The sequence below is a fragment of the Carcharhinus amblyrhynchos genome, chromosome 18 (assembly GCF_965287045.1).
Source record: "Carcharhinus amblyrhynchos chromosome 18, sCarAmb.v2.hapA, whole genome shotgun sequence".
NCBI lineage: Eukaryota > Metazoa > Chordata > Chondrichthyes > Carcharhiniformes > Carcharhinidae > Carcharhinus > Carcharhinus amblyrhynchos.
Window position 1 is genome coordinate 14,978,932 of NC_137341.1, and position 21,154 is coordinate 15,000,085.

The window sequence follows — 21,154 nt, forward strand, 5'->3', positions numbered from 1 at the left end:
CTCTTAATCAACATAAAATCCATTAAGTTTCTCACTCTCTCTGCCTCTGAAGAAGAGTCATACCTATTTAAAACATTAACTCTGTCTCCCTCTCCACAAATGCCGTGAGAGCTGTTAAACTTTTCCAACATTTTCTGTTTTATTACAGTCAGTCATTGAAGTGCCTCATCATCACCTTCTCAAGGGCAGTCAGTGATGGGTAATAAATCCTGACTTTGACAACAAAACTGCATCCTGTGAATGAAAAAAATATAAAAATTAGAATCTCAAGTCTTTTTGAGAAGAGATTCCGGAAGACTTTCCTCAAAAATCTCTCTGATTTTGTATTTAAGAGTGTTAGTGTTGTTGGTATCCCCGATTTCCCATGAGAAGGTTGTGGTGAGGGGAAATAGAGGAATATTAAGGGGAATTGGGAGTAGGAGATTGAGAACAGACTAGATGGCTTGTATAGAGGATAACACAAGGGCAACTACTTTCATGTGCTTAATGCCCTGTGGATTTTTTTCTTTTGCAGTAATACTCTATTAATGTGTAACAGTTGTCATATTCACAAAAGACAACACCACAATTGGCAGACCTCCGGAGTACATTTCAACCTCTGACTGCCGTATGTTGCAATCTGTTCTGCAGTATCTGATGAATGGGAGGCCCACACAAAGTAGTAAATGTGAAAACTATACTGTTCACCAGTGTGGATTGGTTGTTGGGGCAACTATTAAGGCATGGTGGTGCAGTGGTTTGCACTGTTGCTTCACAGTGACAGGGACCTGTGTTCGATTCCAGCCTGGGTGACTCTGTGTGGTGTTTGCATGTTCTCCACCTGTCTGCGTAGGTTTCCTCCCACAGTTCAAAAATGTGCAGGATAGGTGGATTGACCATACTAAATTCCCTGTAACTGTCCCAAGATGTGACTGTTAGGGGCATTAGTAGGGTAAATGCATGGGGCTATGAGCTTAAGGTGGTGGGTGGGCTGGATGGGATGCTCTGTCAGAGAGTTGGTGCAAAGTCAATGGGCTGAATGGCCTCCTTCTGCACTGTAGAGATTCTGTGATTCTATGAACTGCAATGGCACATTTACCACAGTCACCACCATGGGAGGCATATAAACTCATTCATTTAACGGCACAACCTCTGAACGTGGGACTTCAATGGTACAGGAAATATAATACACAGCACTTTAAAACAAAAACCTATTTTTCTCCTTTTCTTATGTTTCCTTACACATTTATCCTTTAATTCTGACATCAACCCCTGGTGAAGGTAATGAAGCCTTTCAGTTACTAAACAGCAGTAAATTTACGCTTAGATAAATAAGATACCAATTAGGGTATTGTGGGATTTCACATTACTTGTATGTCATTATGTAACTTGTGTACAAGCTGTTAGTTCTGAGTGCTAATGCTCTCTGGAGACTATCAATAGGATTATATATTATTTAATTTCTTTTTGAATGGTGTGAAAATTAAATTGGAGGCCATGAACGGCGTGCTTTATTTGGGAAACATCATAATGTGATGGGTGAAATTAGTCTTCTAAAACACTTGGCCTATTCCCCTTGGAGAGTTGCATAAAAAGTTATTAGCATTTACATTACATTAAGATTATTTAGGTACTGCTGCAGGGTCCATTGGTCACTTTTAGCTGTGCGGCAGGCTAATGAGTTGTATATCACTTTTAATTAATACGTCTGTGTGTAATTTTTAAAAATAATTTTTAAAAAATTAAACTGCAGAGGTGTTTGTTCAACGCTGGTTATTTCTGACATGAGTGAAATCTCATTGTAAACTGGTGAGTGGGGGTGAAATAGATTACTTAATGTTTTTGCAGCTTCAGGTTTTTCTCATTAGTACCTTTCGGTACTTTATTTCTAATTAAATAAAGCCAATTCAAATTAAGTTCAATCATGGTCCCCATGTGAGGGACAAATCAGATCCAAACTGACAGGTGTGGCGCAGTTGTAAAGTGGGGCGTAAAATGACTTGCGCTGGTTTTCGCAACCAGCGCCATTTTACAACAATAAGATTTCCGGCACGGTCAGCCTCTCGCCTGAAATAGACAAGAGGCAGGTTAATTTGTTTACATTTGATTCTAAATGTGATTAGCGAGCCCAGCGCTCAATCATCCGGGTACGCTTGCCTATATGGCCTCGCCATGAGAGGTTCTCGCAGGCAAGGAATGGGGAGCAGTCGTTTTGGCCTTGCCGGTGGAACTAGAGGCCATTGAGGCTGAGGGCAAAGCAGGAATACCCCTTGGACAATGCCAGCCTGGCACCTTGGCACTGCCAGTGGGGCACCTGGGCAAAACCCACCAGACAGTGGTAGGGCCAATGGGGGAGAGGCTAATGGGAGAGGGGCCCATGATCTGCAGCAACCGATGTGGGGGAGAGGGGGGTCTACATCGGTCAGGGCGGCAGGGTGGTCAGCGGGGGCTGCATCTCGGGCGCGGCCCCCCCCCCCCCCCCCCCCCCCCCCTATTGTGGGGGAGTAGGGAACTGCTTCAGGCTATCTGCAGGAGCAGAGGCCTGACAGATCTCTCTTTGTCTGTCAGACCAATGCTACTGTTAATGCACGTGCGCGGCATCAAAGGTCTGCACATGTGCACTATCTCCCTCTATATGCTTTTGGGTGCCTTAAGCCCCACCCACAGACTTCTGTAGAACATAGATAGAACAGTATAGCACAGTACAGGCTCTTTGGCCCTCGAGGTTGTGCCGAGCTTTATCCAAAACCGAGATCAAGCTATCCTGCTCCCTATCATTCTGGTATGCTTCATGTGCCTATCCAATAACCGCTTGAAAGTTCCTAAAGTGTTCGATTCCACTATCACAGCAGGCAATCCATTCCACACCCCAACCACTCTGAGTAAAGAACCTACTTTGTGGACATCCCTCCTATATCTCCCACCATGGACCTTTATAGTTATGCCCCCTAGTAACAGTTACATCCACCTGAGGAAATAATCTCTGAACGTCCACTCTATCTATCCCCCTCATCATCTTATAAACCTCTATTAAGTTGCCTCTCATCCCCCTCCGCTTTAAAGAGAAAAGCCCTAGCTCCCTCAACCTTTCCTCATAAGACCTACACTCCACACCAGGCAGTGTCCTGGTAAATCTCCTGTAGCGAGCAAGATTCGCTCAAAATTTGTGGCCGGGGGAGGGGGCTGACAATGTGCCCAAAGACCAGATCTGAAACTCTCCCAGTTACACGCCTGCCTGGCACTTAGACAAAAAATGGTAAAATACTGCCCATTGTATCCCGCCCTGGGCTCAATCAAACAAGATCCAAGCTGACAGGATGAGCCATTCCACCCCCCTTCAGGGCTTGATCTAACACTTCATCTTAGCCAAAAGGCCAAGGTGGCTTGAAGAGTTGCCTGAGGTAAAACCTTGGTTTAACGTCATTGGCTACCCTGATCCTCTACTTCACCCTAGCCTGGGCAAACCGGGTTGCAGGTGTCAGCACACCAAAGTGCAATAGGCTAGCCTCGTCCCTTGCCTAATCATGGTTTCACTTCTGCAAAGTTATTTGTGTGCCATTAATGTCTGTAGAACGCAAAACATATTAAGGTGAACAGTGTAAATGTGCGAGGAACGACTGACTTAAAATATTGGTCTCTCTTGAGATTAAGTTATGTAGCGTGCACAGCAGTTCATGTTGCACATGGTCTTTTGGAAAGTTCATGCTGTGTTACAAAGATGCTTGTTGTGGTTCTTCAGATTGACAGTAGATGGTGCTGAAAGAACAACTTCCAATAGTGTGCAGACTGAGTTGTACATATATCCTTTGTGTGCATTAGGAATAACCTTTACAACTTTTTGGGCGGGGGGGGGGTGTGGTGTGGCGGGGTGGTGGGTGTGGGACGGGGGATGAAATCAGACGTTTCTTTTCCTACTTTATAGCCCTTTCCGACTGCCGGGGAGGTGAAGGTGATGGCCCTTGACATCGAGGAAGAATCTGACCGAGTGTAGCATCATGAAGCCCTAACAAATTCCAGTAGGAATCAGGGGAAAAAAGAAAGAGGTTGGAGGCCAATCATCTCAGCTTAGCGTATCGCTGCAGGAGCATCTCAGTGTAGTGTCCTTGGCACCATCTTCAGCTACTTCCTCAATGACCCTTTCAGCATCAGATCAGAAGTGGTGGTTCCACAATATTGTTCAATATCATTTAGAACTCGTTGAATAGACTGGGACCTTTTTCTCTGGAGCGTAGAAGGCTGAGGGGTGATCTTATAGAGGTCTATACAATAATGAGTGGCATAGACAAGATAGATAGTCAATATCTTTTCCCAAAGGCAGGGGAGTCTGAAACTAGAGGGCATATGTTTAAGATGAGAGGGGAGAGATGCAAAAGTATCCAGAGGAGCAATTTTTTCACACAAGGTGGTGGGTGTCTGGAACAAACTGCCAGAGGTACTTGTAAAGGCGGGTACAATTTTGTGTTTTAAAAAGCATTTAGATAGTTACATGGGTATGATGGGTATGGAGGGATATGAGCCAAAAGCTGGAAATTGGGATTAGCTTAAGTGTTTTTTTAAAAAAAAGGGTGGCACAGACAAGTTTGCCAAAGTGCCTGTTTCCATGCTGTAATCCTCAATAACTCTATGACCCTATGAACTCCTTAGATACTGAAGCAATCCCTGCCAGCATGCTGCAACAGCTGGACAAGATTCAGGCTCACACTGAATGAAAAATGACAAATATCATTTGCATCTCACTAAGTGGCAGACAATGACCATCTCCAACAAGAGAGGATCTAACCATCGTCCCTTAACATTCAATGGCATTACCATTGCTGAATCCCTCATGATCAACATCCTGGGGGTTACTATTCCGCAGGTGGCGGTCCACATTGTTGTCAAACAAGGGGCATGCACACGGTGGGTCGTGCGTGGGCTGCTCTTGGAGGTTCCGGGAGTGGCCTAGTACTTCGTGTCGGTGTGTGTGCTTGATCCTGGACCGATAGACGGGCGCCGCAACAGCTCAGTGACTAGCACTGCTGGCTGTGCAGGTACATGGATTTGGGCGTGTGTCTGTGGGAGTTTGCTCATTCTCCCTGTGGTTGTGTGGGCTTCCTCTGAGCGCTCCGGTTTCCTCCCACACCCCAAAGATGTGCTCTTAGGCTGATTGGTATACCAAATTGACACTATTCTCCCCTGAATCTGGCTAAGTTAGGGGTTCCACTCGCATACACGCCGGGCAGGGTAGGTGTAGGAGGATGCGGCAGCGTGGGCTCGTTGGGCCGAAGGGCCTGTTTCCCGTGCTGGGTTGTTCTTTGTTTGTTCTTAAAAACTGAAATGGACCAGCCATATACATATTGTGACTGCAAAAACAGGCCAGAAATTGAGAATTCTGCAATGAGTACTCACTTCCTGACTCCCCGAAGCCAGTCCATTATCTATAAGGCACAAGTCAGAAGTGTGATGGATGAGCCTAGTTTCAACAACATTCAAGATGCTCAAGAGCAATGCAGGCTGTTTGATCAGCACCCCATCCATCACCTTAAATAGTCAGTCTCTCTGCTACAAATGTACAGCTTTCTACATGATACACTGCAGCAACTTACCAAAGCTGCTCCAAAAGCACCTCCCAAACCTGTGACCTCTACCACCTAGAAGGATAAGGGCAGCAAATGGATAGGAACATCACTATCTGCAGGTTCCCCTCCAAGCCATACACCAGCCTGACTTGACAATAGATTGTTGTCTCTTCCTTGTCACTGAGTCAAAGTCCTGGAACTCGCTCTCTAACAGCTCTGTGGATGGACTTACACCACCTGGGCTGCAGCAGTTCAAGAACGTGACTCACTACTGAGGGCACAAAAGAATGGGCAATAAATACTGACCCTTCCAGTGATGCTCGTATTCTCTGAACGAATACATTCTTTAAAAAAATCTGTAACATTGCAGGATTTCAATGTAATAGTTTAAGATGCATAAGATCTGATGTTTTGATAGGTTTTTCTCCCCCCATTTGATATGTGCAAATTTTCTGCACAGTGGTTGGCACAATCTCGAGTCGTGAAGTTTGAGGAACCATAAATGCCATACTATTCTCTCTCTGTCTCCCTCTTCTCCCTGCAGCTTCCCTACCCCATGCTCTGTGATGTGAACTGAAGTGGTCTGTTGTTGGGTGGAATTGTTTCACAAACGTGCAAGATAAAAACTACCATGTGTATGATACAATACAGACACACACACACACACACACACACACTTGCACACATTGAAGAAAAGATTGATTTGTTTTATAGTGCTTAGCTTTGTGAATGGAGCTGCAGAGGGAAACAGCAGTAGTATGAGTTGCTCGATTTTTCCACAGGTTAAGCTGGTGCATGTGGTTAAATTTGTTTTGGTTTCAATGTCTTCTTATGGACTGGTTTCACATTTTAGAAAAAGAATCATCGGATTTTTCTTCTGCTACGTTTTCGCTTGGCCTCTTCATGGTCCATGATGAGCTCATTAGAACGAGGTACCCAAACTGATGGAAAGGCAGTAGATCATTTTGTCACCTTTCTAGCTCCTTTATTTGAACATCTAATCTGAGGCTAATGACACTGCACTTGTTTGGTCTGCCTGTGAGATTCACAACTATTTTGCACTCCTGTGGTCATCAATAATCTCAAACTCTCCAATGTAAAGTTTATTTATTAGTATCGCAAGTAGGCTTACGTTAACACAGCAATGAAGTAACTGTGAAAATCCCCCAGTCGCCACACTCCGGCGCCTGTTCGGGTGCACAGAGAGAATTTAGCATGGCCATTGCATCTAACCAGCATATCTTTCTGACCGTGGGAGGAAACCGGAGCGTCCGGAGGAAACCCATGCAGACACGGGAAGAGCGTGTAGGCTCTGCACATTCCAAGCCGGGAATTGAACCTGGGTCCATTGTGAGGTGCCGGGCCGCCCTCTGTGTAACGGTGTAGCCATGTTTCATCATTACAGTCTAGAATCTCACAATTACTTTAGAGCATTGTTGGATGAGAGCCTGATGTTTTCCATGTTTCTGTACATTGTTGATGCTTGTCAGGGCACAGGCAAGAATATTCACGGGCACCATGCTGCCGTTTTGTCAACATGACGAAAGAGAAGGAAGCTCTCCTTTGTGCTTGTAATTGAAGTTCAGCAATTTAACAGATAAATGGATATCAATTTAAGCAATTAGGACTTTTTGCCCTCTGGATAGACTTGCTATGAGTTTGCATTCTGTGCAAGGTCTCAAATTAAATCCATTAATAAAATTAAACCACAAAAGATCTTGGTGGAGTAAATATGGTAAGTAAAAGTGTCTCCAGAGGCAGAAGAGGGAACCAGAGGACTTAGATTTTAAAGTAATTGGTAAAGGAGTCAGAGGCAATATGAGGGAAAAGGAAATGATACAGTGTGTTATTGTAACCTGCCAGCCACTGTCTGAAAAGGTGGTGCCACCTGATTGCGTATTAACTTTCTATAGGTAATTGGCTAAATAGTTGAAGGGCAGAGGAAAGAACAGGGGAGTGGAAGTAATTGGATAGCTCGTGCAAAGTGCTGCCGTGGGCCAACTCGCCTCCTGTACTTGTACGATTGCATCATTCTTGGAACCTATCCATGATGAAGAATTAATTCGGAAGTCCAGCTCTTATCAGAACTCTGTACCTTAAAATGTTTATTTTGGCCATCTCCTGTCATTACATTTTACTTGTTGCTAGGAACCTGTGTGAAGGTGCAAAATAATGACTTTGCGCAGTGTTTAACCCGCAGAAGCAAATGTTCGTCATTGGACTCTGAATTTAGTATTTTGTTTTAAGAATTATTTGGAAACATCTACATCCCTTTTATTTTATAATAGGACAGGTTTCTGTGATTTGCTAATAATGGTTAATTTAAATGTACAGTACTTGTAAATGTCATCAATCAGTTGGAGTAAGCAATTCACAGTCTTCCAGTGATTTTTATGAAATAACCTGCAATGTGATATCAGGTAAATGTTGTAGTAGTGGAAAAATGCATCTTGTCATAAACAGCTGATCTGTTCTGGCAAGCTTGGCTCGAATGTGGAAATAAGTATGTATTTTAGGTGTGTATGGACTTATAAAGCATCGAGATTGTATGATGAACTTTGTGGAGACTGATAGCATTTATATGGATGTCTGCGAACCATCCAGTCGGTTGAGTCTTCTCTGGCAACCTGTTAGCCATAGTAGACCTTATTATAGAATCCCTACAGTGCAGAAAGAGTCCTTCCAGCCCATCGAGTCTGTGCTAACTCTCTACCACAGAGGCTCTTCCTTCCCCCACCCTCCCCTGCCCCTCTCTATCCCCGTGACCCCGTGCATTACCATAGTTTATCCACCTAACCTGCACATCTTTGGATTGTGAAAGGGAAACTGGAGCACCCAGAGGAAACACACGCAGGGAAAGACCTTCTAGCTTTTAATCCATATTTGTTGTGAACCAAAGCATTCCGGTCCTTATTTTCCCTTCTCAATCTCTTTGTTTCTGTCCCAGGGATGGATTTCAGTGGAAGTTAAAGTGTATTAGATGGAGAGCTATGAAATGGAGGCCAGATGTGTGTTTCTGAGAAGAGCCCGAGGAGTTAACATGAATATTATTATTTGCTGAAAGCATATCTGATGCATATAAAGTTGTTGTGGAGCATGCTTATCCAGCATTGGGTACTCTGACCATCATTTGACACAAAATACAAACATATCATTATAAATAACAAAGTCACTCTTGAGGCCTGATTTAAAGCTGTTTTATCAGTAGATTCATCAGCACTGGCATTGATGCCTGTACTATGATAATGTCAACATCACAGTGACTGCTGATCTGTAACCTCTGTGATTTAACAATCTCTTTCTGCAGCTCAAAACACTCTCTCCAGGCACAGCTCTCACTTGAAAGGATAACATCTGTGGTTGTTGTGGCATCAGTGGGCATAGGATGAAAATTTCACACATCCACTGTCAGCTTTTACTAAAATTCTAAAAGAAAAAACTTTAAGGGTGGGGTTTTCAGACTGCTCTCGCCCCCAAAATCAGAAAATCCCACCTGAGAGAGATGGACCTTTGCATGGTGTCTCTCTCTCTCTCTCTCTTCCCCCTGACGCTCGTTTCAATTGACATGATGGGCGGGACGGGAAACACCCACTGCCCTAATAGCTATACAGACATTCACCACCTCCTGAAACAATTTACAACAATGAATTACTTTTAATGTTGCTTAAAATCATGCACCATTTTGGGTACTTTGCCTTCAAGGGTACATTTGTGGGAGGGAGCCTTGTCAGGGAAAAATGACTAAATTCTGGCACCTGAGGTTGCAACTCCTGAAGAGAGGTGTCAAGTTGAAGTTTTTGATCAGAAGGAAGCACAGGAGAGGGAACTTCTGTTTGCGAAGTTTTGAGAGTTGTGGAGAAGCAAGAAAGAGAAGCAATCTGACAGCACATGTGGAAGGCAAGACTACTAGGTTTTAATTGAGGCGAGTGTTTTTCTATGTTTAGTAGTAAAGTACAATAAGAACATAAGAACATAAGAAATAGGAGCAGGAGTAGGCCATCTGGCCCTTCGAGCCTGCCCCGCCATTCAATAAGATCATGGCTGATCTGTCGTGGCTCAGTTCCACTTTCCCGCCCTCTCCCCATAACCCTTAATCCCCTCTCTTATCAACAACCCATCAGCCTGCTTCTTAAAAATATTTAGCGAGGCAGCCTCCACCACTTCAACGGGCAGAGAATTCCAGAGATTCACCACCCTTTGAGTGAAGAAGTTCCTCCTCAACTCCATTATAAACCGCCCCCCCTTTATCTTGAGGCTGTGCCCCCTAGTCCTACTGTCTTTTTTGAGCGGGAAGAGTCTCTCCACCTCTATCCTATCCATCCCATTCATCATCTTATACGTCTCAATGAGATCTCCCCTCATTCTTCTAAACTCTAACGAGTACAAGCCTAGTTTATTCAGCCTCTCCTCATAGCTCAACCCCCTCAACTCCGGTATCAGCCTAGTAAACCTCCTCTGCACTCCCTCCAAGGCCAAAATATCCTTGCGTAAGTACGGCGCCCAAAACTGCACACAGTACTCCAGCTGCAGCCTCACCAATGCCCTATACAGCTGCAGCAAGACCTCCCTACTTTTATATTCAATCCCCCTCGCTATGAAGGCCAGCATCCCATTCGCCTTCCTGACCACCTGCTGCACCTGCAGGCTGGGTTTTTGCGACTCATGCACAAGGACCCCGAGGTCCCTCTGCACCGTCGCCTGCTGCAGTTTACAATGGTCTTCCAGCAAAAGTAGTTGCCACTCTGCAGATGGAATGATTTTTGAAATAAAAGTATGGGATTCAAATCTGATAATGAACAAGGTGAAAGGTTACATGATTAATCAGTATAAATATGCAGTGGAAAATGATGTCTAACCTGCTGGAACAATGGAAAACCATCATACAGGACTAATTATGTTGGTCATAAGAATGCACACACATTCTGGAATCTTGTTCAATTACCTTTCAAAAAAGATGTGGAGAAATGTGCAAGACCCTTCTTTTTGGAGTTAGATTGGGTGAAACCAGAATTTGTCTGGACATAAAATGACGCAAAATATTAGGAGATGGCATAAAGCAAGTCATAGCTAATTGGATATAGGAACAATAGTCCAATAGAAATCAAAGATCTACCCTTGCATTTTGTTGACCCATGTGTCGGAAAAGATCCCACACTTAAATAGTACATTACAGTGGTGTGAGAACCCACAATCTGTCTCAATAGGAGATAAGTTATGAGGCTATCATTGCCAATGGTGGATAAGCTATCATGGTCATCATGCAAAAAATAGGATCAATGGATGGAAAACTCTTGAGATCGATCATTTTTCCTTTTCCCTTCCTAAGCTGTTGGGTGTCAACCTTCATTGAGGAATAGCATACTTGCCTCTGTGTGTGTCTTCAAAGATTTGATCACGTCATTCAGCCAGTGCAGTATTGAGAGAGTGCTGCACTGTTAGGGCTGCTGTCTTTCAGACGAGAAGTTCAACTAAAACCCATCTCAGGTGGACATAAAAGACCCTATAGCACTATTTACAGGAAAACAAGTCAGTCCTACCTGGTGTCCCAGCCAACATTCATCCCTTAATTGTAAACAGATGAACTGGTCATCATTCCCTTGCTTGCTGTTTGGCCTTGCTGTTCACAAATTGACAACTGTGCTTCATGCATTACTACGTGATCCATTGGTTTAAAGTGCTTTGGGACATCCTGAGGGTGGGGTAAGGCGCAACAGAAGTACAAATCATCTATCTATTAGGATCTTGACTTCTTAATGGGGCATTGTCTAACTGGTGCAGATTGTCCTGTGATGCTTCACTTTTTACCTGTTGGTCATGTGCGAGCTTTGATGTGGAGGAACACCCACAGTGCTGACAGGGAGGCTTGGTTTGGACCCAAGCACAGTGAAGGAACAGTGATAGTTCCAAGTCAGAGTGGTGTCGGATATGGAGAGGGGCCTGCAGGTTGTGGTATTCCCGTGTGTTTACTACCCTTGTTTGTCAGTAACGGGGATTAATTTCTAGCCCATGTGTAACTTCTACATAGGAACACAGGAGCTGGAGTAGCCCATTCAGCCTGCTCCACAATTTGTGTCTCTTTAGTTTTTTTCAGAGAAGGGATTTGGGCATATGTGGCTTCTAATGTCTATTCTAACAAGAACTGCCTAAAAGTTTTTAAATACTTCAGATCAGTCCCATGTTTAGTGGCAGGCCCATAGGATGATGAGGATGCAAGGGAGCAATTGTTTTGCACAAATCCTATCAAATGGCCAACTTGTTAGCAACATCAGGCCTTTCACAAAAGCATTTAGCATTGTCATGCTACTTGCTACCATTTGACCTTTACGTCAAATCTAAATTTGAAGAAAGGCTTTGACAAAAATAATCAGAATGCAAACACCCAAATATTACTTCAATCAGCAACGAGCTACAGAATACGGTGAGTTTGGGATAGATGGATGGTGGGGGGAGAGGAGGGGTATGGGGAGGCTCTGCTCTGTTTGGGGAGAGGTCTTGCATAAAGAAAAGGGCCCATCAGAATGGGGCAATATGCATGTGTTTATGTTCATAATGGAAAATAGGAACAGGAGTTCCTCCTGATCTGCCATTCAATTAGGGCAGATCTGCACATAAACTTCACTTTCCACGTTTGATACACTTTGTCTAACGTAAAACTCTGTCTTGAAAGCTCCCATTGTCCTATCGGTCATTGACATTTGGATGGGGGCATTTCAAATTTCAGCTGCCCTTTTCGCCCCTGAATGGTTTGGTTTGTGAATAAAAATTATCCTGATTTCCTTTTCCCTTACTGCCTTTCACCATACTTTGGAATAAATCATACGGAATATTGCCATGATGATCGTTAACCTGCTTCGCTGTTGGAGAGATGTCGAAGGATTAGCAGGGTAAATACGTGGAGTTACTGAGATGAGGCCTGTGTGGGATTGTTGTTGGTGCAGGCGTGGTGGGCTGAATGGCCTCCTTTGCACTGTAAGGATTCTATTCTATGGTTAAAGAAGCACGTTTGAGTCAAGTCCGATCTCGAATGCAAAGGGAATGTCGTGCTACATCCACCTCCCGCCCAGAACTAAAGTTGTGGCACTTCTAATGAAACAAACAGGCAGGCAGCCTCACCTGAAACTTACACAGAAAAGCTGTTGACAAGAAGTTCCCAATGCTTATGGTGCAAAGTGGCAAAGTTCAAGATAAATAATTTGGATCAGGAATTGCAAGGGGGAGCTGGGGTGGAAATGCTGCATGTTGATTTTTTTTGTTAGTTTGCGTTGTTATTTTGCAATTCCTACGAAAGTCTTCATCGGTTCCTGGAGGAAGCGAACTAGAATGTGTGTGGCATTCATGTTGATGTCGCTGTATTGTCTCAACCTCCTTCAAGTAATCCCGAGGGTACTTCCATGATCCTTTAACATGACTGTTCTTAATAAATAAGTGGAAAAAGGCTGCACGTGAAGTCGCTTGGAAAATGTAAGTCTCTGAGGAGCCAAGGATCTACTTTTTGCTTTGGTGTTTGGAAAGATATGCCATGATCGTTCACGTTCCAGCGGGTAGGTTTGACCTTCTGATTAGCAAATGTTTCTGAGACTCAGTGCAAGAATAAATAGCATAAGGGAATGCATTTTTATGGTAATGTGCATAACTTAGCAAAAATAAAGCATGGGAAGTCGAAGCTCTGACTGCACGATTGGTTGTTGAAGTCTCTTCAATTTTACAGTTATCTTATTAACAGCACACAACATTAGTTGTCTATCTTTGGGAAATACAAAGTACATTTATACCTCTGGCTTTACAGTGAGAAAGATTTGATTAGTGCTGGCCTTTTGAGCAATCTGAATTATCCTTGCCCCATCATTGGTGACCGTGACTTCAGCTGGTCTGATTATTCTCCCAGAACCTCTCCACCTCTCTGTCTCTTTCTCCTCTTGTTCAGATGCTCTTTCAACCCAACGTTTGGTCACCTGTGCTGATATCTATTGATGTGACTTCATAGAATCCCCACAATGCAGAAGGAGGCCATTCGGCCCATCGGGTCTGCACCGACCACAATCCCACCGTAGCCCCACATATTTATCCTGCTAATTCCCCCTGACTCGAGGGTCAATTTAGCGTGGCCAATCAACCTAATCCACACATCTTTAAACTGTGGGAGGAAATCAGCATCCAGAGGAAACCCACGCAGACGTGGAGAATGTGTAAACTCCGCACAGACAGTGACCCGAGGCCAGAAATGAACCCGGGTTCCTGGCACTGTGAGGCAGCAGTGCTAACCACTGTGCTACCATGCCACCTGCCAGACTTGGTGTCTGGTATCTGCTAACACTCCCCTGAAGTGTCTTGGAATATTTTCCTATGTTCAAGACACTACAGTGAAATTGCAATAAGCCAAACTCAGTTGACGTGAAATTCCAGGTATGTCAAAGTTGTCAACTATTTCCAGCATCCACCCAAACCCAAACACAATTTCACGTTTGGATGGGCAGGGCGTCAGGCGGGAAACCTGCCCTCTCACCTATTAAGGCCCTTAAGTAGCCATTTAATGGCCTTTTCCTGCCCAGCCTCAATTTTTCAGCTGGCTGGAACGGTTGAAAGCAGAGGAAAAGACCTTTCTCCATTTTGGGTGTGAGGGGCTGTTTCAATTTGAAGATCCCTTCAGATTTGGATTGCTTTCCCCTCTAGGACTTTGAATCTCAGGCCCGCCCTCCCTCCTTCCTGGCTAACCCCCGATCCCTCTGGTCCCTCAGCATCCCCTAGGGCATCTTGTGGCCTCCTGCTCTTGGGACTTAAATTTTATAATGGTCCTGGGCCTTAGTTCCAGGCAGAGCACTGCAGTGTCTTTTCTGGCCACTGTAGTGCTGTGTCCAGCTGAGTTGGGGAGCAGTCAGTTGACCTGGCTGAAAGCTCTCACTGGCGGAATTCCTTCCAAGGGTAGATAGAAGTTTTGCCCACTACCAATCAATGCTCAAGCGAGCATCAAATGGAAGTAGGCATCTGAGAGTTGGTGGTAGTGCATTATGCACCACTTCTCAGGATGGCAAGTACTGAATGCTCTCCAACCTTGAAATACCTTTAGAGAGATGTTCATTTCTATCTCAAAAAAATTAAGACTGGACAAAGATCTTAAAACAGTTGAATCTGTGTTTCTCTGTGATCCCCTGAACTAAATTGGCTACCTGGCAGTACCAAGGAAATTCACATCTCATTATCTCTGAAGAGACACTAACAGACCTAATTTCATAACCTAGGCTGGCCAACAGGAGTCTGCTTGAATGCTAAGCAAAAGACCTCACAACATTCCTTTCTGTTCAGAAGGGTTGAGATATTTAACAATCTCGGGGAGTCAGACCGAGAGATACACAACCTTTGTCAAAGATAGTGTGAACAGGTGGGAGTCGTGTGACTTGGAACTCTGGCTTGTGGGACCAGTATATTGCTTTGCTGTACTGCAGAGTCTCCATTTGCCATTTTACTATCTCTGACTAGCAGCCTCACAGACAAGGAGCTCTGGCTCAGATTGGATTCCCTAGCCCCATCTGTACAGCTACTGGTAGTTCTGTACCATCACCTACAGGATGATAATTAATCTACATACAACTATCTCATTGTATGAAGTCAGCACCACCAGAAAATGAATTGTACAGCATCGGTTTCTGGTCCGCTGGCCTTTGTGAAGGAATTCCTCATTGGACTTGTCCACTGGCCTTTGTGAAGGAATTCCTCATTGGACTTTGATTCTGGACTCTGGAACTCAGATTAAACAATATTTATTTTCTCTGTGGTGTCTGCACTGTATAACTTTCTTTTTTCTATCTCTTACTGCATGAATGCAAGGCGGGCAACTTTGTGACCTTCCTCCCACGGTTTGAGTGTGGGTGAATAAACTAACTGTTTGAGTTCATCCCATCTCTAGTTTGCTGTGGGGTTACTAATAGAACATTAACCACATGAGAACTGAGGGATTGGGAAATACATCACTGCTTAAAAAGGGGAAAGCATATCAGAAACACAGTTATGTTTATTGATGGGTGGTGAGAGGACAAATTAATCTCATCTATATATATATAACACTGTGATAAGTGAAAATTCAGCTCTGGTAGCTCCAGATTTGCCAAACCTGTCTAAACTTGTCAAATGACTGTGCTGAGCAATCAGACTGAGGTTATCACATGAGCTCAGAATCATGGAGTGCTGGGTAAACCATCATTTGACGTCAAGATCTTCATGTGAAAGGACATGCAAAGTCTACGAATATGCCTAAGCCTGTGAGAAAGTTACACCTGTTAATGGGAGAGAAGGTGAAGGCATTTGAATCTATTAGTTTTGACAAAGACTGTGCTTGGAGGCATTTATGGGTGGCACGGTAGCACAGTGGTTAGCACTCCTGCCTCAGCGCCAGGGATCCGGGTTTGATTCCAGCCTCAGGTGACTGTCTGTCTGTCTTTCTGTGTGGAGTTTGCATGTTCTCTCCATGTCTGCATGGGTTTCCTCCGGGTGCTTCGGTTTCCCCTCTCAATCTGAAGATGTGTTGTTAGGTGGATTGGTCATGCTAAATTTACCCTTGTATAGTGTCCCAAGAGGTATTGCTTGGGGAGAATGGTGGGGTAAATGCAAGGGTTTACGGAAATGAGGTGGCGAGGGGGTTGGGCCCGGGTGAGATGCTCTTTTGGAGAGTTGGTGTAAACTTGGTGGGCCGAATGGCCTTCTTCTGCACTAGAGGGATTCAATGGATGTCAGGTTACATAGCAGTGCATTTGCCTGGGGGGAGAAAAGGCCCTTCCAGGCTGTTATGAAGCTCCTTTCAACACAAATTTGGATGCGGATCCTCTGGGATATAACTCATTGAGATTTTGCTGTATCAGTGCAAGTTGCTGAGTTATTTGATTTCTTATATTTTAATAAAAATGCTTTTCTTCAATAATCTGATGATATAAATATAGTAATTCCAATCTTAATCCTGAAAGAAGGAAGTGATGGAAAATGTGAAATAAGATTCCTTTGAATGCTCAATTGTTAAATGCAGTCTGGGATGTCCGAAAGGATAATAGTGGCATAGTAGCCAAATGATTAGTTATAATGCTACACAGGACTTTATTTTTGTTAAGATGCCCCAGTGCCACGTATGCAGCCTTTGAAGCACCGTGGTTGTTGTGTATACAGATGTGACAGCTGTGCTGAGTTTGCGATGTCCCAGGAACAGTTATGGGATTAGAATTCCCTGCCTTTTGATCAGTGTGGTGGGACCTTGGTAGGCTCACCTGAACCACTAAATGAAGTTAACAGATCCCCTCATCCACTGGGCAGGGTGAGAGTGGGAATATTGAATTCAGATATGAAGTAGGGATAAAGCAGAGAGTCACCCAGGTGACCAGCGATGGAGTTAAAAGGGGTTGGTTTTCAGCAGCCACTTTTAATGGTGCCAAGAGGAGTTCTGGAAGATGTGGAACAGTGAAGCAGTTTGCTCTGCATTGTTTGCTGTTTGGGTTGATTCTGTATCATTGAAGATCTGCTGTCACAAACTCAGCTGAATGAGAGAGGACTAGGAAAAATATATAAAGACTATTTAAATTCCAGTGCTAACTTTTCCCTCACAGACATGTGTTCCATATGATGTGAATAATTATATTTTCAAGGCGATTGTTCTTTTGAAATGAGAAGTTGTTTTGAGAAACCATGTGCTCTTTTCCTGTAATCTCATAATTCTGATGTGTTCACTCTCCTATTTGGCTTCATTTGTTTCCATCCTGAACTATATAGGATGTCTCACTGGGAGAGTGCAGGGCATGTGAGCTAAACAACATTGTAATTAGATTATCGTTCACCCTGGGCGTTCTACCTTATTAATTACTTTGTGCATAAATGAGTCTTGGATACAAGGCAACCTTTTCTCTCTGGACACAAGGGAACGCAACAGGAAAATACCTGAGTTGAAAATGAGCTGCATTGCAAGCGCAATGCGCATTAATATAACATACTTAGTGCAGTAAAGTGTCAGTGTACTTGACAGGAATATTATGGGACCTGATTTAACACCAAGCCACGGAATGTGATGTTAGGCTGGCTGATCAAGAAGCTTGGTCAATGATTTAGATTTAGATTTTAAGGAGTACAAAGAAAAGTACAGCGCAGGAACAGACTCTTCGCCCTCCAAGCCTACACTGACCATACTGCCAGTCTGAACTAAAACCCCCTACCCTTTTGGGGATCATATTCCTCTATTCCCATCCTATTCATGTATTTGTCCAGACGCCCCTTAAGAGTCACTACTGTATCTGCTTCCACTACCTCCCCCTGCAGCGAGTTCCAGGCACCCACCACCCTCTGTGTAATAAAAAACTTGCCTCGTATATCTCCTTTACACTTTGTCCCTCACACCTTAAACCTATGCCCCTTGACTCTTCCACCCTGGGAAAAAGTTTCTGACTATCCACTCAGTCCATGCCCATCATAATCTTGTAGACTTCTATTCGGTCTCTTTGAGGTTGCTCCTCAACCCCTGTCATTCCAGTGAGAATAAACCAAGTTTTTCTGATCTCTCCTCATAGGTAATACCTGTGTCTTAAAGGGGGAGAGAGAAGTTGAGAGATGGGGAAGTTTGGGTAGGTGCTTGGGATGCTTGCAAGAGACCATAGAATCCTTGTAGTGCAGAAGAAGGCCAACTCTCTGACTGACAAGGCATGTTACCCAGGCCCACCCCCTCTCCCTATTGCCGTAACTGCATTTACCCTACTAATCCCTAAATCCCCAAACCTACACATCCTGGGTCACAAAGGAGCAATTTAGCATGGCCAATCCTCCTAACCTGCACATTTTTGAACTGTGGGAGGAAACCAGAGCACTTGGAGGAAACCCACATAGACACGGGGAGAATGTGCAAACTCCACACACAGACTGTTACCCAAGGTTGGAATCGAACCAGGGTCCCTGGTACCATGAGGCAGTAATACTAAGCACCGTGCCGCCCTGAATTAGAGGAACACGCAGATCTGTGGCCTAGATTGCTAAGAGCAGTTGGTGTGAGCAGAGGCATTGGCTGAAGCACAGGATGGGGTCAGGAGCAGACTTTGAAGATTGAGACATTGGGTGACATTGACCTGAGTAAACGGGAATTATTGTAGCTATCTTGCAAGCACAGCAGGGTGAACTCAAACTTTTATGTGTAGGAAGGTGAAAATAGGGAATTACAGATTAATTTGCTCAACATCAATGATTGGGGAAATGCTAGGGTGTATTACAAAGGATATGTTAATAGGAAACTTAGAAAATATCAATGGGATTAAACAAAGTCAACATGGATTTACGAAAGGGAAATAATGTTTGCCGAAACCACTGGAGTTTTTTGACAACATACCTTGTAGAATAGATGAGGGAGAACCAGTGGATGTGGTGTATTTGAACGTTCAGAAAGCTAGATCAGAGTTGAGGAGGAACTTCTTCACTCAAAGGGTGGTGAATCTCTGGAATTCTCTGCCCGTTGAAGTGGTGGAGGCTACCTTGCTAAATATATCTAAGACACGGGTGGATAGGTTTTTGATAGACAAGGGAATTAAGGGTAATGGGGAGAAAGCGGGAAAGTGGAACTGATCCACTTCAGATCAGCCATGATCTTGTTGAATGGCGGGGCAGGCTCAAAGGGCTAGATGGCCTACTCCTATTTCTTATGTTCTTATTTTGCTAAAGTCCCACATAAGAGGTTATTGTGCAAAATTAAAGCACGTGGGACCGAGGGTAATATGTTGACATGGATTGAGAATTGGCTAGCAGATAGGAAACCAAGTCAGAATAAATGGGTCTTTTTCGAAGTGGTGGGTGGTGAGGGCCCCTCAGCGATCAGTGCTTGGGCCCCAGCTATTTATAATGTACATTACTGATTTGGATGAGGGATCCAAATGTACCATTTCCAAGTTTGTTGATGACAAAACTTGGTGGGAATGTGAATGGCGAGGAGAAGGTTAAGAGACTTCACAAGAGGATTTAGACAAATTGTGAGTGGGCAAATACATGACAGATGCAGTATAACATGGTCAAATGTGAAGTTATCAACTTCAGATGGAGAAACAGAATGGCACTAGTGGTGATAGATTGAAAAACGTTAAAGGACAAAGAGACCTGGGTGTCCTTGTACAGCAGCAGCCATTGAAAGCAAGCATGCAAGTACAGCAAGCAGTTAGGAAGGCAGATGTTATGTTGGCCTTCATGGCAAGAGAACTTGATTGCAGGAGCAAGGATGTCTTACTTGGACCTTGGTGAGGCCACACCTGGAGTATTCTGTGCAGTTTTGGCTTCCCTAAAGAAAGGATCTACTTGCCATGGAAGGAGTGCTGAGAAGGTTCTCCAGACTGGTTTCTGGGATGGCAAGATTGTTGAACGAGAAGAGATTGTGTCAGCTAGGCCTGTATTCATTGGAAACTAGAAGGGTGAGAGGGATCTCACTGAAGCATATAAAATTCTGACTGGATGCCAGGATATTATTTCGTTTGGCTGGCGGGGTGGGTCTGGAACAATGACATTTAGAAGTGAGGCTGCTATGGGGAATTTTGAAAGTGGCCAATTTGTGTCTCAAGACAATTCAAAACTCACAAGGAAAATATCTCTATGCAAAGACGTACCAAAATTTATTCAACGTAAAACATAGAACAAAACAATACAAATGTACAGCCAACCAGGGTCTCATGAAGGGTTAAATGGCTCAGGAACAGAATCTCTCTGAAAGTTCTGAAATTCAGAGTCCAATACAGTTCAAATTCAGTCCTCCTCAAAACAATACATTTGTGGCTGTTTTCTTTAGCAAAGCAATTGATTGCTCTGATTTGTTGATCTGCTGGTGGTGTTCCATGCGAACGGCGATCAGCATAATTGAATTCCATCTCAAAATAAAGCTGACACATTTTGCAGCCGCCCTCTTCAAATGAAAATTATGAAAAGTAACCGAAGTGGGTGTTTAAAGGGTAGACACGTTCTTAAAAGCAATTGAAACCAGACCGTATAATCGTATAATTACTACAAAGTCGAGTGTAATTGTCTTAGTTGTCTGGCAGCTGACCATTGTCCAAATTCAGCCCCAGTAATTGAGACAGAAAGATCTGGGAAATATTGGGACAGGAATCCATTCTGCAGCACCCTTTGTTGCAGGTTTGCTGTAAACACAATTGTAGAAAGTTAGATGACTTTCTGAAGATTGAAAGGAGGAGGTTTTGCAGTTTTGGCCTCTTCTAGGTACTCCTTCTTGGAACAGAATGTCCGCCATTAAGGTCAAGCCCGCTTTTGGTTGCATCAAAGCACAATCTAATCTGGCAGCAAGCGTGTCTGAGAGTGAGTAATAAGCCCATATTCTGCTGAGAAACCCACTATAAACAGTCTGACACAGCTTTCTCTCACAGATGACCAGATAACAAAATGATGCAACTGCAGAAATGATGTGAGGCAGTGTTTAAAAATATGAAATCCCTTGCCACTTGAAAGTTAACCAATCTGTGATACGTTAGGGCAGGGTTGGGTGAAAGTCGTTGAAATGGATGGCGCAGTATCATGCCTAACCCTGGGGGCACAACCTCACTGTGGGCCCCACTCTCCTGCAGTCCCAGTTTATCCCCAGCAAGTGGAAATAATTGTTGCAGAGGCAGTAAGTC

At 44.0% G+C, this 21,154-nt stretch overlaps 1 protein-coding gene and 1 pseudogene across 1 annotated transcript in view; one reads left to right on the forward strand and one right to left on the reverse strand.

The window, feature by feature from the left end:
* Nucleotides 1-21,154, forward strand: part of LOC145354869 (protein cholesin-like) — a 326,372-nt gene that overhangs the window by 8,176 nt on the left and 297,042 nt on the right. The gene's annotated exons all lie outside the window — the stretch shown is intronic.
* Nucleotides 6,399-7,057, reverse strand: LOC145355150 (small ribosomal subunit protein uS8 pseudogene; annotated as a pseudogene).